The following is a 13501-nucleotide window of genomic DNA, read 5'->3' on the forward strand; positions in this document are numbered from 1 at the left end:
AAAATATAAAAATATTACTATAAAAGTATTTCAAGAAAATATAGGAGAAGTTGCAATAAATTAAAGATTCCTTTTAAAACCCAGCATTGAGGGGCTGGGGAGATAACTCAGTCGGTAGAGTGCTTGCCTTGTAAGCACAAGGCCCTGGGTTTGATCCCCAGCACCAAAAAAAAAAAAAAAGAAAGAAAGAAAGAAAGAAAACCCTGCATTGAATGCAAACTTCATACATGAAGAGAATGATAATTTTTTCTATCAAAATTTGAAACTTCATTGAGACAAAAAGACATCATACATTTGAAACTGTTTAACAAAATAGATTCTTGAATAAATGATCTCTATAAATAATTTTAAGAGCCATCAGAAAATTGGCCAAGTAAATAAAAAGCATTTTTACCAGAGGAAAAAATATAATGCCAGTAAATATCTAAAACTGCTCGACTTCCCTAGAAGTCAGAAAAACATCCATTTAAACGGGAATTAAATACTGGTCTTGATCATCAGATTGGCAAAAGTTTCAAGTGTAATATCTCAAAATATTGATAATTGGCAATAATGTGGGGAAATGCATACTCCCATGGTCTGCCATTGAGTTTAGACAAAATGCATAGACCTCTACAATCCGTACACCCCTCTTACTATTCATAAAGAGGCAAAGGTTTCTATCCTCAAATGAGGTAAAGTAGACTTCAAGCCAAAATTAATCAGAAGAGACAAAGAAGGTCATTTCATACTGCTTAAGGAAATTGTATATCAACAAAACATAATTGCATCTTAAATATTTATGCCACAAACAATAGAGTATCTACATACATCAAACAAACCCTTCTCAATTTCAAGAATCAACTAGACCACAAAACAATAATATTGGTTGACTAGAACATGCCTCTCCCTTCACTGGATAAATCATCCAAACAAAAAGTAAATAATGAAACTATAGAATGAAAAAACACAGTTAATAATTTAGACTTAACAGACATATAGAAATTTTCATTCACCAATAGCTGAATACACATTTTTCTCAGTAGCACATGGAACCTTTTCTAAAATAGACAGTATCTTAGACCACAAAGTAACTCTAATGAGCAGAAAAATAATAGAGATAATACCTTGCACTCTATAAGATCATAATGGAATGAAATTAGAAATCAACAATAAAATAAAAAATAGAAGCTACTCTAACACCTGAAGATTAAGTAATACACTATTGAATAACTAATGGATAGCAGAAGAAATCAGGGATGAAACAAAAATATACTTAGTAGTAAATAAGAGTAGCAACACAGCATAACAAAATCTCTGGGATATCATGAAGGCAGTTCTAAAAGGAAAGTAAATTGCACTGAGCTCATTCATTAAAAGAATAAAAGTCACCAAATAAATAACCTAACATTACATCTCAAAGTCCTAGAAGAAGAAGGAAAAAATTGACACCAAAAGCTAAAGAAGACAGGAAACAATTGAAATTAGAGCCAAAATCAATGATATTGAAACAAACAAAAAAATTTTTCAAAAAAATGAATGGAACAAAAAGTTGGTTCTTTAAAAATAAATAAAATCGATAAACCCTTAACCAAGCTAATATGAGACAGAAAAAAACTCAAATTACTAAAATTTATGATGAAAAAGTAATGTCACCACAGACACTACTGAAACAGATAATAATCAAAAACTATTTTGACAATCTATACTCCAATAAAATAGAAAATCTTGAAGACATCAAAAAATTTCTAGACATATGATGTACCCAAATTGAATCAGGAGGACATAGAAAATTTAAACAGATCCAACTCAAGCAATGGAATTGAGGATGCCACCAAAAGCCTACAAGGAAAGAGAAGCCCAGAACCAGATGGATTCTCAGCCGAGTTCTACTAGACTTTCAAAGAAGAACTAACATCAATCCTCCTCAAATTATTCCATTAAATAGAAAAGGAAGAAAGACTTCCAAACTTGTTCTATGAAGATAGTATCACCCTGATACCAAAAACAAACAAAGACAACTCAAGGAAAGAACAGACATCATTACCCTATGTACATGTATGATTACTTGAATGGTTTGAATCTACATCATGAACAACCATAGAAACAAAAAGTTGTACCCCATTTGTGTACAATGAATCAAAATGCAGTCCGTAAAAATAAATAAATAAATAAATATTTTTTAAAAAGAAAACTTCAGACCAACATACCTGATGAACATAGATACAGAAATTCTTTCTTTTTAGGATTTTTTTAATTTTTAAAATTTATTCTGATTAGTTATACAAGATAGATACAGAAATTCTTAATAAAATGCTGGCAAATCACATACAAAAACATATTGATTTTGCACCATAATCAAGTGGGGTTCAACAGTGTTCAAGTGTCGTGGACGGCTCCCAGTTGGAGGGTTCATACTGGTCATTCCTGAATATCCTGTAGCTCTAGCTTGTATATCCCTGAGACCACACTTCTCTTTACCAACTCCCTTAGTAGGTAGACAAGGAATCTAGGAAGACAAGTGTGAAATTATTTTTTGAGCTATATGTGAAATAGGGTGAGCTGGAAGTTAAGTTCTTTCCCATCCCTGGCTCATGTGTTCAGGAATCTCAGAGCAAGGTCCAGTTCTCAGCACTGTTGAAAACAGCAGAAATCCAAGACACAAGCCCCACTGCAATGTCTATTTTTTATTATAGAACTCATAATAAAATATCATGACAGATAATAGATGAGATAGATGGATAGATACATAAAGATTTAAATGATAAATGTATACATATAAAGAGAAAAACCTTCATCAACATAATTATAATAGCTAACATTTACTTGGAAAAATAGCTCCACCATTTTTACCCCTGTAATAATATGGAGCCCTTGGGATCTTTTGTTCTGACAAAATGGAAAGTTTGAGTAGCTCTGTTCTTCCCAAGCCCCCCTAGAATAACCATAACTCAGAGATGGTAGAGTACTTTTTCCCCCAAATCTGAATATTAGCAAAACTATCTTTTGCTCTGAAGCAGAACCAGAGGCATATCCCACTTTAAGAAAAATCTGAATTTACCAAACTCATAAATCATGAAATGTTTATCCACATTACAGAATAGTTCTTTGCAAAAGCATTCAATGCTGAGTGACTTTGAATAACAAATCCCACACAGTACATTAAAATAACATTTGGTATGAAAAAATGTTCCATCTACTTACTAAACTCATACATCATTAAGTGAGTAGCCACATTACAAAAAAATTCTCCACTTTACAAAAGGATCTAGTGCTGTGGGTCTTCAAATAGCAGATCCTTTCAATACATCCAAAACATGATTCAGTACACCAAAATCTAGTTATACACAACTTTTCAGGAATACAGCTGATACACAAAGTAGGGAACATCTGATTTGGCAGGTGGCCATTCTTCCCAGTCTGTCTTCCCAGATCCTAAAGCCTGGAACAATCTGAGGTGACCCTGACTTTGCTAAAGAATAAAAATTCACAGATTTCCTTCTGGGGTTTTGATATTGAGCCCCCATGACAAGGACCAAAAAGGAAATACTGGCCCTCCAGGAAAAACAGCTATAATCCAGAACCCTCCACCTAAACATAGATAAACTTTCCCTGCAAGAAAGGATGGTGTTCTGGGAAGTCTGGAATGTGAGTGGAGGTGAAAAAAAGGGACGTGGGTCAAGTTGGAGCAATCACACAATGTATGTGTATGTGTGCATGACTCTGGCACATATATGTATGTGGAACATCAGGATTTGGTAAGGAGAAGAAATCTCACATACTTTAGGAGCATATATTTAATCCAGGGCCCCATTCAGGGCATTCAAAACTTGTTTTCTCTCTGCTGAGTCATTTTCATTTCAAATTCAACAAATTAAGAGCAATCTTTGGAGTATTTCATATTCAGAAAACAAATATGTAGAAATGACCTTGGTTTGGCAAGAGATGGAGCTCCAAACACACATACACACACAAACAACAAAACCATCCCAAACATTCTCATGTTTTATCTTGATTCCTAGGGATTTGTTGAAGTTTTCCTCACTCCCAAATTTCCTCTGGGAGTCCCAACCTCATGCTTCTCAAAATGCTACTCCTCAGCACTGAGCCAAGGCCCCAGAATGGCCCAGTCTGTAAGTGTTTAAGGACACAGGATGTGTACTCAGTGACCTGGGGTAACCCACACTGCCTAGAGTGGGACAGAACAGCAACCTCTGCTTCTGCCTTTGTTAGGAGAGTACACTGTCTGCTTCAACCTTGGTTTTTTCATCTGTAAAATGGAAACAACTAAAGTTTATAAAAGAATGAGGGAGCGAAAGAGCCAATAGCCTCCTCCTTTCCTCACTCTTCTAGGAAAAGGAGTGTATGTTAACCAAAGTTGCTGTCAGAGGAGACATCCTCCTTTCAGGACAGAAAGGAGCCACTGGAGAGTGTGAACTCACTTTCTTTCCTTTGTATGTTCCACTCACTTATAGTTTCAAATCTAATGTATTCATGTCACTATGAGAAGAAAGGAGTGTAAATACAAAGTGAAGGCAATGCATTTTCCAAATATAAAACTGGATGCTAGAAATTCTACAGTCCAGCATCCCTCAGCCTGCCAAGATCTTGGGCAAAACCTTGCTGAGCTGTAACAAGCCCTGCCTTTTTGTTTGAAACTTTTCCTACCACTTCTAACTTCCAAACAGCTGAAAATTGCCTTGCCAGTAAGTATACCACTTAACCATTTTCTTTCCCCCATTCCTTCATCCCAGGCTCCTCAGTACTCTGAAGCATGTCCTGGTGAGTAGAAGCTGTCTGTCCACATTGTGGAGCATAGGAAGGACAGCATGATGGACTGTGGTCAGTGGGCCTATAAAGTATCCAAAGAAGCATACTAATCCTTAAAATCAAAGAACCACAACAGTGAAAGCTCAAAGGAATCTGAGACCTCTTTTTCCCGAAGCCCTCCCAAGTTAGAGGCAAAGAAAGGAAGGCAGCCCCCAAATCAGATGACCTCTCTAGGGGCAACTGCTGGTCAGAAGCAGAGACAGGCTCTGGTCATCTAGTTTAGCATGCATTCTTTTATCATTCTTCCTCTTCTGGCCCAACCACCTGGTTCTTCTTCCTAAAATTCAGAGCTACACATACCTTCTTTAGGTCCTGTCTGCCTCAGATAACTGTTTTCCTTAAGCCAGAGAGAAATTACTAGGAAAATTTCTATGGTAGTTTTAAAGTGTGTCAAAAAATGTTTTGACTTTCTCCCACTAAGACCTTGAATATAGGCTGAACTGACCCACCACTAACAAAATGAATGGCATGGACGTGACAACATGAAAGAGATTAGGTCCTAAAAAATGTACACTTGTACCTGACTTTATCCCAGGATTGTTGTCCTGGAAACCCAGGTACCCTGCCATGAGGGCACTCATACCACAAGGAGAAGCCACATGTAGATGTTTTGGCTAATAATCTGAGCTGAGGTCCAAGCAGACAGTAGAATCTACTTTCACATTTGTGAGTGAGAACGACTTTGAGGCCATAGCTACTCTCTGCCTGCAACCACATGGCACACTCTGAGCAAGAACACCCTAGCAGAGCCTCATCGCCTCAAAGTATGAGAGATAAGACTCTTTTTTTTTTTTTTTTTTTTTTTTTTTTGCGGTACTGGGGATCGAACTCAGGGTCTTATGATTGCGAGGCAAGCACTCTACCAGATGAGCTATCTCCCCAGCCCAGTATGAGAGATAATAAAAAGTGATCATTGTTGTTTTAAGTCACTAATTTAAAACAGATGATTTATTATACAGCAAGAATTAACAGAAACAAGATCCTTGAGCAAGAAATAACCTACCACAAACCTAGGTATTGGTTTATGAATGTTGTCTAGTTTTTAATTCATTGCCAATCTGGCTGGCTTGGAACCTAAAATGAGAACTTAGGCCATATGATAAATGTCAAATGAGAAATAACGTCAGTCAAAGGATGCATCTCTCTCCGTAATACTGAAAGTGAGTTTGAAGACAAATGATATCTAAGTATAAGATGTCCTTTCCTTGAGAGCTCAGTGGTGAATCCAGTAGCAGCAACTGACCCAATTTTCAAAACTTCTTTGGCCCCTGGATTCCCTCGTTCAATGTTCTGCCTCCTACTTGCCTCACTCTCTTTCTGAATCACCTTCTCTGAAGCCAGACTCACTGGGTTTGCGTTCTGTTCTCATCTCTCAATAGCTGTAGGGACTGTGCACACACTTGAACCTTGGCACCTCTGTTTCCTCATCTGTAAAAATGAGGGTAATAATGGCACCTGCTCCACAGGATAGTTAAGGATAACACATAAAAGTGCTGAGAATAAGCCAGACATAGTGACACATGCCTGTAATCCCAATGACTTGGGAAGCTGAGGCAGGAGGATAGCAAGTTCAAGATCAGCCTCAGCAATTTAGTGAGGCCTTAAACAACTTAGCAAGATCCTGTCTCAAAATTAAAAAAAAAAAAAAAAATTAAAAAGTCTGGGGATGTAGCTCGGTGGTTAAGTGCCCCTGGGTTCAAACTCCAGAAAAGAAAAAAGAAAAAAATGCTTAAAACAGTGCCTGACTCATAAACATTAGCTTTTATTTGTATTTTTATTTTACTTTTCTGTGCCTGCCATTGTTTCCTCAATCAATTTGCAAGTTAGGGGCAAAAAGCATGTCTCCCCCAGCCATATATTTATTCTTATACCAATTAACACCTATAGAGAAGATGCTCAGAGAATACCTATAAGTTGACAGGTCATTTAAATTGTAATAAAATAGGAAAAAACTTCAATATAAACTCCTTGCCTTTAACCAGAACAATAAATTTTGCTAGATGCATCCTGTGAGTGATACATTTCTAGAAAAAGATACTCGGGCTTCAGCAATCATGAAAGGCTCATGAGCCTAGTTATGAACCAAAATAGCAGAAGTCAGCCTGGGGCTAAGGAAAAGTGGGTGGTGACCACATCTGATCACTGTGATCATGCTACATGATCCAGTACTGTTCTAATCCTGCATGTGAGGGTGCACACACCCCAAGAGCCTTCCAGTCCAGCTTCCCAAAGTCACAAGGGTCAAGAGCTTATTTGGCTGATGCCATTTCCACTTAGGACTGCCCTACTCTTGGGATGTCTAAAGCTGTACTGCCTCTTGAGAAGATATGGCTCTGTGTTAGGCTGCTTATTTTGTGCCCAGGTCAAATCAACATGGGCTTAAAGCATCCCTGAGATATAAATTCTACTTATCCAGCTATAGGAAACACTGAAGAGATTACATTTGATAACAAGGAACCCTACCTCCTGATCCCTGTGGTAGGCCTTCTAGTTAGAGACATTTAGACCCACCTTCTCAGGCACCAACCAGGATATGCCTTTTTGGCAGAGCAGTATGTCTTTCCCTTAACATATTCAAGACCCAGGTAATCTGGGCTTATCCTGGTGATTTGCCGCAAAGAGACAGGAAAACCCCCACTTTCTCTGAGACTATTAGCGAAAGTAGGCAGAGAGGATTTCAACTCTTGGTCCTTTGCAACCATATTCTGTAGTGATAACTTCAGGAACATTATTGGCCAGGCACTTCTAAAACAGATACTAGTCTCTGGGTTGTGGGACATGTTTCTATAGTTCTGGGAAGTATGAGATAAGGATAAAAGTATAAAAATGGTGTCATTCTTAAGATAAAATGGGATACAAAGGACTGATAGCAGAGTTCCTGGAAGATAGTAAGTTCTATTAGCATTTCTTTATTCATAGTATTATGATGAATAGAACAATGCAGAGAAAGAGTAAAAGATTAATAGTCAGGTGTCTATTATATACTGGACATATGTTCTGTGAGCCCAGCACAGATTGAGTCATCTAAGAGCAATACAACAGCAACAACAAAAAGCAGTTCTTTCTTTATTTGCTTGTTTTTTTGTTTGTAATTTGTTTTGTTTTGTTGGTTTGGGTTTTTTTGTTTGTTTGTTTGTTGCCAGGAGGAGATTTAAATGACTAGTACATGTGAATATTTGGAATAACAAGCAAGACAATCAAGTGGGCAATGAATTTTAGGTCATCGCATCAGTGCTGGTGCACTAGAGCATGAAATCTATATGTGGACTTGAATGAACAACAGACTTAAGGAAAGAACAAGAGGAAAAACTATGAAACAAGGGATCATTAAAAATTGTCAAGTTTCAACATCCTAGCCAATGAAAGAGGCAAAAGACTTGAAGGAAGTCCTTCATGGTTGAGAGAGAAAGAATTGAATTCTAATTGGCCGGCTTATTCCCCATTTCTACTGAGTTGACACCTAAAGACCCTCTCATAGACATAGAAGGCTCCAAAGTCTTAATAAAAATAGTTCTAAACCTAACCTTCCTATTTCCCTCTGGCTTTAAGAGATGCTAAGGCAAAGTGGAAGATGAGGTACAATATAATCTATTGGCCTGGGAATAAAAAGACACTAAGAATAAAGACCCATAGACCCTGGGGAATCAGACATTTGGTCCTAACTCCAGTATCTAAAAACCTCATTCTGCAACTGGGTTAGGACCAAGTGTCTGGGATTCCTTTCCTGGTTCCTACCTCTTCTTCCAAGCAAGTCACTCCCCCAACACTTTCAGCTTGTGCAATCCTTGCCAAAATAATAATGACATTTATCAAAAGAAGTTCAGCCTCTAAACCTTTCCATTTCATGCTTCCTTTACAGAGCTGGCTGGACATTCTCTTCTGTGTTACTTTAACCAGCAGCCTCTGAATGAGGCAGTGCAAATGATATAAATTTATTTAAGGTGATTAAACATCTGCAGCCTCCATCTCCATTCACGAAGTTTCCCCTGAGTCACCAGTGCTTGGCACTTAACTCAATGCATAAGAGCCCCCCTATCTCCATCCTGCCAACTCTGCTCTCTCCGTTTCCTAGCCCAGCTAAAAGATACCACATTGTCAAAGTGAGTGTGAAACCAAGGGTCTGTCTAATGCTGGCTACAGAGATTTCTCAATTCAGCCTCTTAGTTAGGTTTAATATCCCATCAACCCTACCTCTTCTGCAGAAAGACATACTTTCCAGCTCCCTTGGACAAGAGCTCATGGCTTTGCATTGCTCCATTTCAGCTGGTAAATCTTTCTTTCAAACTTTTGTTCTGAGCTCTTACCTGACTTTTTTTGTTTGTTGGTTGGTTGGTTGGTTCAGATGATTGCTTTGGGAATGTCCACATATTTGAATGTAGCATTTGTTGGAGGTAATATCTTTTTGTATGCCTACCTTCCTGCCCAGGCTGTGAGCTCCTGAAAGGAAAGACCTCATTATTGGTTCCTTTAGATTCCCTGTGCAAATCACCAAGTTTTGTAATAATTAGTAAATGTGTTAGGAAGAGAAAGAATGACCAGATGATTCTTCAGAGTCTATACTAGCAATTGACCTGTTAATTCCACTGCCAAGAATTGAGAAGACAGAGTACACAGGCTTTTTCCATTAGGCTGTTACCCACTCCATGGAACTTCTTCTAGGCCTTAACAATCTGTCTCCTCTTTTGCTGGACTTATTGAATCTATACCCCATAACTCAACAGATAACTACATTGTGACCTAGTTGGGTTTATGCATATATGTGAAAATATTGTCTCCTAATAAGACCTTTGGATGCCTGAAGAGCAAAAATATTTTGCGTGTCTCAGGGTTTCTGAGAGTAATGATAAATATTTAATGGAGCACTTCTTATAAACCAGGCAGGATGCTAAGTTTTGCACGAATTTTCCTCATTGGGTTCAGAGTCTCTGAAGGATCTTAAGCAAGTAAAGAGGACAGAAGCAGAAACTGCACCAGCTGACATTACTCTTATCTCTGGGTTTGAGTTTTGGTCCAGTTTTACCACAGATCCTGCTATAGCCTTCCCAGTCATCCCTTTCCCTGAATGGACTCAGCTTCCTCTTCTCTCAAAGGAGGGGTTGGGATGGAGTACCTGAAGGTCTTTCTCATCCCCGGCATTCTAAATTCTGTCACTTATGGTTCCAAACACTCCCCAGGGCTCATCACAACATAGCAGAACTGCCTCTTGATCCAGAAGAGATTCTGCTCCCCCTTTCAGTCCAGGCACATACTGTATTACAGTAATGAGAGCTTTAGCTGCTTTAAATATCACAAAACAGGGGCTGTCTGTGCTCAACATTGTTCCTCATCCAGACCACAGAGGAAAGCATTGCCAGACTCAGACCAGAGGGGAGATGGTAAGAGAAATTCACATACACAGTCCCTTTCAGGAACTCATTGGCTCATATCTGGAATGAAAATCACCAGCAGCAGAAGTTGTTAAGAGCCAGTCAGCAGGAGAGTCCACGAGGTCACTCTGGGACAAAGAGGCCCTGGCTAGGTCATATTGGAGATCTGGTCCTCAACTTACCAGAGAGAAGCCAGTGCCAAGCCTGAGTCTGCAGGAACTGCAGCCTCTCACCCCTGGGAGAGCCAGGAGAGTCCAGCCAAAGTTCTCCACAGAAAAGAGCCTAACATTTCCTCTGGGTCCTGGGAGGCATCTTCAAAGTAGAATGACAAGCATTAATCAGTAGAGAAGTAGTGGGTGAGCCTGTTGAAAGCTCTGGAGCCAAAGACTTCCTTTCTCAGTGCTTGCTCAGAAAACAAAGGGCAAATCTGTTGGGGAATCTAACAGAACTTACATGGAGAACTCCTTGAAGCAAGACCTATGCTAGTATTTTAATCAGCTTTATTGCCACTATGACCATAAGATCTGACAAGAACAATTTTAAAGAGGAAAAGTTTATTTTGGGACTCATGGTTTTAGAGGTATTAGTTCATAGACGGCCAACTCCATTCTCTGAGACTTGAGGTGAGGCAGAACAAAATGGTGTAAGGGTGTGGCAGAGGAAAGCAGCTGGGAACATGGCACAAGGAAGCAGAGAGACTCTCCTCACAGCAACAAAATATACACCTCAAAGGCATGCCCCAGTGACCCACCTCCTCCAGTTACACCCTACTTACCTACAATTACCACTCATTAATTCATATCACTGTATTAATGCCCTGATTAGAATAAGGTTCTCATATCCCAATCACTTCACCTCTAAACCCTCTTGCATTATCTCACACTTGAGCTTTTGGGGGATGACTTACATTAAAACCATAACAGATGGTCAGTTCACCATAGCAAGTCCTTAGTAAACTCATTCTATAAAATGATCCATGACTGCTCAGATTCATTTATTGGATAAAGCTATAGAATGACTATGCTCATATGCATACTCACCCTTCAAACATAGTTCCTCTCCCTCTTTTCACTTCATCCATTTGATTCTTTTGTTCTGAGGCATTCCCTGGTGATGAGGGAATGTAACACATTATCTCAGGACAGAAAAGGATTAGGGGCAGGGAGATAGTCTTTCTATAACAGGTCTTCCCAATACCCATCATGTTCAAATTCATATGATGAAATCCTAAATCACATTGTGATGATATTAGGAAGTAGGGAGTTTCATAAGTTAATAGGTGATGAAGGAGGACCCTTCTTTTTGTGCCTTAATTTAAAAGGGTAATCTTTTAGTTCCCTTAAAGACAGACTCTAGAGAGATCCCTGGCCTATTCTGTGTAAGGACACAGCAAGAAGGTACCATCTATAAATCAGGGAGAAAACCCTCCCCAGACACCCAAGGTGCCAGCACCTTAGACCTCTCAGCCTCCAGAACTGTAAGAAATAAATTTCTGTTTGTTATATACAACCTAGTTTATAATATTTTCATGTCAGTCCAAGGGACTAACACAGAAAGTTTTCTGATACTGATAGGTGTCAAATCAGGTCAAAGGGCATATACATTAAGCAATTCTCTATACAGACAATGAATATGACTCATATTTACACTCATCCGGCAAACATGATTCCTTTAACCCTTATCACTCTCAGCCTTTTTCACTCTACTGCTCTAAGACATTCCCTAGTGATTAGGGAACGCAACAGACACTATCTCAGGACAAGAGGGAATTAGGGGCAAGTGATAATCTTTCTACAACTTGCCTGCCCTATGCCCTGAACCCTATAATATGCTGTTACTCCACCAGAATAGGAAATCGATAGATTTATCAAGAATTTTGGTTTGACATCAAGATACATGGACAACTCTTTCCTAAACTTATGTAGGATAAGTCTTTTCAAAAACCATGTTAGTCAGAGTTTGAAAAGGGAGATTAAACGTCTATAGTCAAAAGAAGGTTTGAGCTCCTTTGGCCAGGATTAACCAGAGAAATGTGCATAGAGCAAAAAGATCCGAAAGTGTATGATGTCACCAGTCCCCTGGGGATTTTGTACTCACAGAGTACAAAACTAGGTTTGGGAAAAACAGACTTAGGAAAAAGCTGGTGTTAGGTGGAAGGAGAGAAACTACTGCAAAATTCATTTTGAAGGGAAAACAGAATTTACAATACCTATATATAAGAGGAGATTACATGACTTTAACACCTCCTTGCTGAAATGGTTTGTAGATTCCTAACACAGTGCCTGACCTGCACTTGAATTTATGCTTTGTGAATTTAGAGATATTAGTTCTCATAATCACCAATGAATCCCCCTAATACCCAACACAAGTGCCTGCCACAATTCAGGTGATCAGGAAATATTTGTTAAATCAACGTAAATGTGCAATAAACTTTTGCATCCATTTTTACATTCTTAATCTCTTCTGTCTCAGAAATTTAAGCTGAATGTAGGGTTTGTGGGCTTCTTGCCACACATGACTTGTACTAAATGGACGATACTGCTCTGAAGTACACATGCTTCTCATTTTCTGTCTAGCCACCCTTTCTCCCTCACACTCACCCCTCATCCAATGAGAATGACAACCTAATAATAGGCTCTACTTTACCTTCTCATCCTGAAACTCCTTGTTGTTGATGATTACATTCTTCTGGAATAAGAGAAGAAACCAAAACTGTATACCTAGGACTAATAAAAAGAATAAGACTCTTCTCAGGAACAGTGAATCAGACTTCATGACAAGGTTGCTGTACCTCCAGGATCTAAAAGTTTATGGAGCTTAATACAGCCTGAGTAGGAAGAGAAAAGTAGTGATGAATAGTCACTCTCCACCAGGAAAACAAGAAGAGTCACTAGAAGACCCTGGGATGCTTCAAATAGGACAAAGAACATTGTATTAGGCCTTAATCTTCAAGTAAGTGATGCACCATCCTGAAGTAGAGAGATTCTGATCATGCAATAGAGATTCAAAGTCATAACTAAGGAAGATGCAGAGTCAGGGCTCAACTAAAACTAAAAGAGAACATCCTAAAAATTAAACATACCCACAAATGAAGGTGCTTTTCTGTGAGAGTATAAGCTCCCCATTACTAGAAATATTCAATTAGAGGTTGGATAAGCATCTTATTTGAGAGGGTTTAGGGAGGAGGCTTCTATTCAGGACACTGGACAAATAACCTCTAAAATCAGTTCATCATGTGCAAAATCAGGGTATTGTGACAATAGCCTGACACAGGACAGATAGAATAGAGTTGAGAGAACTAACTTATTTATATTGATACCAATTTG

General features: G+C 38.7%; 1 protein-coding gene across 9 annotated transcripts in view; it reads right to left on the reverse strand.

The window, feature by feature from the left end:
• Positions 1 to 13501, reverse strand: part of Ddr2 (discoidin domain receptor tyrosine kinase 2) — a 162194-nt gene that overhangs the window by 63491 nt on the left and 85202 nt on the right. Inside the window, exon 1 of one of the 9 annotated variants that reach the window (XM_047564274.1) lies at positions 10358 to 10432. The exons of the other annotated variants lie outside the window; for them this stretch is intronic. The gene's annotated coding sequence lies outside the window, so the exon portion shown is untranslated. Of the gene's footprint in view, positions 1 to 10357; positions 10433 to 13501 lie in introns of those variants that run through there. 9 annotated transcript variants of the gene reach the window in all.

Source organism: Sciurus carolinensis, chromosome 1 (assembly GCF_902686445.1).
Source record: "Sciurus carolinensis chromosome 1, mSciCar1.2, whole genome shotgun sequence".
NCBI classification, from domain to species: domain Eukaryota; kingdom Metazoa; phylum Chordata; class Mammalia; order Rodentia; family Sciuridae; genus Sciurus; species Sciurus carolinensis.